Source organism: Palaemon carinicauda, chromosome 2 (assembly GCF_036898095.1).
Source record: "Palaemon carinicauda isolate YSFRI2023 chromosome 2, ASM3689809v2, whole genome shotgun sequence".
In the NCBI taxonomy this organism is placed as follows: domain Eukaryota; kingdom Metazoa; phylum Arthropoda; class Malacostraca; order Decapoda; family Palaemonidae; genus Palaemon; species Palaemon carinicauda.
In genome coordinates, this window is record NC_090726.1 from 84,683,375 (window position 1) to 84,688,374 (window position 5,000).

Below are 5,000 nucleotides of genomic sequence, written 5' to 3' on the forward strand. Positions count from 1 at the left end.
GCAAAAATCTACGTTGAACAGTATCCCTGTATCTTTTCTTCTTTTCAGTAACATTGTCTCCAAGGTTGTTTATTGTTATGGCAAGTAGCAAAATAATCATAAACAACCAATTATGAAAATGTTGATGGTAGCAAAATGACCTAGTAGTGAATTCCCTAGTCACAAAAATATAGTCTCTGTGGTCTTCTGGTTATCAGAGAGGCCACTATTTCATCAGTAAAACTATAATTGAATTTGCAATACAGTCAAGTTAGTAATTAAAGCTTTTATTTGATAAGACATGATACACTCCCGCCTCTCTCTCTCTCTCTCTCTCTCTCTCTCTCTCTCTCTCTCTCTCTCTCTCTCTCTCTCTCTCTCTCTCTCATCTAGAATACCTTTCTGCATATATGGATGAAGCGTTGGTATTTATTGACTGATTAACAAAGAATGTATCCGGCGTCGCTTATTGTGTTACCTGGTGATCATCACGTCAATTTCGACATCTCAACAAAGAAAAAAGGTGTACTTTGAATGTGCTACCGTCAACATGAGACCTTTCGAGCATTTAATTATTCCTCTTATGTCAGTTAACTAGGTATGTCGTCGTTTTATTAGTATATGGCTTATCAAAAGGATAATAGAATCTGCTTTTATCTGCATTGGTGAATTCTAATCTCAGTAAAGAAATCGATCACCTTTTATTTGATTATCTTTTTTTATATTCACTTTATTTCATTATAAGCATTCTTAAAACTTGTAGTTAGTACCTGGCTTGCTTTTATTTCTATTAATGGTTTTCACGACACAACATTTCTAGATAACCTTGGTGTTATCATTGCTGCTTGATATAGTTTAAATTGATTAAATCTATTAATAACAAAAGTTACATACAGATAGGAAAAGACTTTAAATAAAATTATTATTAATAATGAACATGAGTGTGAGACATATTCTCCTAGTCAACTCTAAAACTAGAATAGATACTTTTGAATAAAATATGAATGGGACTGGGTACATATATAAATTTTTCGAATATTAGATTATTAGTAGAAACATTAACAAATAAGACTATGGTTCTTCAATCTTTGACATATCCCCTCCTATAAATAGATTTGTAAATAAAAAAACTGTAGGTCACTGAAAGCACTAATGATTGAGTAGTTTGGTACAGCGATGCCTCATGATGAAAAGGATAGCAGTGCCAGGTAAACTAATGGTTCATTTGTCAAAGAAGAATATATAATATTTAAGTCCAATTTAGTTAACAACAAAACAAGAAATAGTTATCGAAAAAGAGTTTAATCATTATAATACACCATTACCGATATGCAGTTAGTAGGGTTGAAAATTTGCTAATCAATAAAGTCAATTGATTATTTCAATTCGCCTTTAAACATAAACCAGATCGAGAATCATGTGAAGTTGGTCTCACAGCGATATTCTGTAATTCACTATGATATTTGCAAATGACATGAACTATGTACTCTACCAAATATAGGTGCATATAGAAAAAGTAATTTGGATAGGTAAATCAAATGTAAAATACAATTGCAATATTTTGAAATAATGTTTTGGTCTTCAAAATACTTCACTAACAAACTTGGTTGATATTTTGATATAACATCCGATTGTTTTTGCATATGAAATAAAACAAAATATTCGTATTCTTGATATTACTATTTTCATAAAAACAAATGATTGCTAAAAAAGAACTGAAAAGATAACCTGTAAGATATCAGAATTCATTGTATGTCTTTAGAGCAAATTTGAATTGTACTCAAAACTACATTTCGATGACTGGAAATAGAAAGGCGTTTTTCTATGACATTGCAATTTAGAGATATGATGATGTAGCTCAATCTTGTTCGTTTGTGAATATAATCATTTCATTTTCCTGGCTATTAATAGAATGAGAGATAATTTTGTCTTTAGATTTGAGATTGATATAGCATAACATACTTGAAAAGTAAAGAAAATAAATGAAATCACATAATTGAACCATACGATTAACTGAATATCTTTGAGAGAATATAATAGGACGAAGTTTAAACAATATAATTAAGAAGTTAAGAAAGTTAAATAGAATTTAAATTTTATCAATAAAGTGTGGAGAGAGAGAGAGAGAGAGAGAGAGAGAGAGAGAGAGAGAGAGAGAGAGAGAGAGAGAGAGAGAGAGAGAATGGTGTATTTAAGAATAAACAAGCACATTTTTATTAACTTTTTACAATTTTCACTATTTCATCTGAGTACTTTGATTTTTCACATAAAATTTGGTGTTACGCAACGAATACCCGATGCCTTCAATTTTGAAACGTGATATGCATTAAAAGTTTTATTCCTGAGAGGATAAAGTAATATGAGAAGGCAGGTCACCTCATGAAGATTCGGTTCATTCTGTTTCTTTTCCGGCTGAGCTAAAGGAAACACATTGATGACCTTTGGAAGAGTAAATAAATTTAGATAACAATGAAAATAAAAGGGTTTCCCCATTGTTTGGTGCTTGGCGTTGAAAATATTTTACATCAATATTTGTAATAAATATTGAATACAACTTACTCGTATCTTCTAGTACTCCCATACTTCAGGGGCATGTAATCAAGCAGCAGTCAGATCTATTTTACCGTCTGAAATCTTCGAAAGACACAAATATATCGCTTCACTAGAGAAAATAAACTTTTGCGGTCACTCCGAGAGGAAATATGCTCTCGGCTAGTATGTTTCGTGCGAGAGAATCAAATTATAATTTCAACATACATGAGGTTAGCAATTCATTCATACGTTTTCCGTTTGATTTCCTATAAATTTGGAAACAGCAACGACCAGTGATTATTCCTTGGAATAATCACTGGTACATAAGCATTTAAGATATTTTCTCTTTACCAAAAATCACATTTTCTAAATGATATTTGCTCAGTATTTTTCACGTGGGGAATGAAGGAAAGTCGTATAGAGTTTGCCACTAGTCTAAAAGGATTTGAATATGGGTGCTGTAAAAGTTAAAAGTGTTTGGTTAGTCCCATTTAATCTTAGATTTTCACCAGAAGCCTAAATTTGATTCACATATCTCCAAATAAGCATTGTGAGTAGCATTATGGCTAATAAAGAAATAGTTTTCATATTGAGCATGATTTTATATTACCTTTTCTTTGACAAATTCTTAAAATCACAAGTGATCTACACTATTAAACCGCAAAACACAAATAAGTGTGTTTTGAAGGTGAGGCAGTTTAGAAGAAGAAGAAAAAAAAAATTATGTTCCAGATAGAAATTTCTATCATGATGAACGTAAATGACATAACAAATGGTTAGATTCACGTGAATGAAACCTTTATAGGATATGGTTCGTTAGAATGTATTTGTAATACAATAAACTTCTAGGGAGGGGGGGGGATAACATGTCCCTCCGGCCTGCATGGGCATAATCTTGAAACTTCAGTAAAAAATTTAATATCTGAAGATACATGATGTAGAAAATATAAGAGTTACAACTTCCAATGAGCAGGTGAGTGACGGAAACCACATAATATTCAACGATAAATCTTACAGCAAATTAACTTTACTTAAACTGAAAAGGTATATTCAAGAATCACGTATATCGACCAAATTTTGTCATATGCGAGTTTTACCAGCCCGAGGAAACTAACATGTATGAATCTATAAAGTTAGTTTTTGAAACAGGAAAAGCTATTTAAAGCCAGTATAGTAATCTCTTCTCGTATCGTGAAAATGTGTAAGGTTGTATATGAATCAAATAAAGTATATTAAATTTCCTTTCGGTTTCTAGTTCTGGGCTCATTTGGTTTTCTTTTTTTCTCACGTACCACCCTAAGATTTCCTTATTTCAAAACTAATTTGTATATGAGCCTATGTTATATTAACGGCCAAGTTTCATATTTTTTTTGGTATTTTTTTATTTTTTTATTTTTATTTTTGGTTAGGTCTACTGTATTACTGTGTTTACAGGAGTAGACAAACGGTTGACTAGTTGATTCATTTTCACGTTACTAAACTGTTAAACAGAAGAATCTGGACAAAACCCTGTTCTAGAGTCAAGACACAAGCAGACTATTGCCCTCACTTACTCTATTACCGTTGTATACTGGCCGGGGTAACAGTTGACAATTAGAGAAATTGCTCCTTCGGGAATAGTTGCCTTAGAGTAATGCCGGTCACACTTCTCCGAAAGCTTGTCATTAAGTTAGAGTATGTTGTTAACCAGTCATTTATAGGAAAAATTAGTATTCGTTTGATTTTAGAGGAAAGGCGATGATAGACCGGTACTCGTGATATCAGAACACAGTGATATAACATACTCTTTTAGCCGATATTTGGGCTTTCCGTATACTCTCTATGGAAAGTATCAATTATGTAGATTTTGACAGGTGTAAAATTTATACTCAAATGAAAGCTTCATCAATATATCAAATGACTTGGCGAACTATTTTAAAGCTATTAGATGCGTGTGATACTCCATTTTTATGATATTTAACTCGTGAAGTGAATCTTATCAGGTAGCCTATACATTTGCTTCTTGATAGCATACATAGCAATATTCTCTTATTCTAGAAAACATGTTCTTGAATGCTAGGGCCCTTCATCCTCCTCCTCATAAAAGACGCTCTCAAGATGTCGCTAATAAAAAGAAATGAAAAATACAGAAGCAATATAGATGATGAGTATTATGAATATGTGATAACATATGAATATTGATATATGATTTATATAATGAATGAAACATAAAAAAAAACTATTAATATTAATAAAATAGGGCTACCTATGAATAATTCTTTTGCGTGAATAAACCTTTAATAATATTGATTATTTTAGCCTTAGATAAGTATTAAATCTCCGAGACCATGTATAACATCTCTGATACAAAACAAAACCAAGAACCAATTCCCTCTTATTCTATGCCATATCTGGTACATATGATATTTTCCCTATTAAGATTTTACTTCTTTATAATATATTCTTATCCCTTTACTTAAGTGTATGATGAAAAGGAAAGGAGATTATAT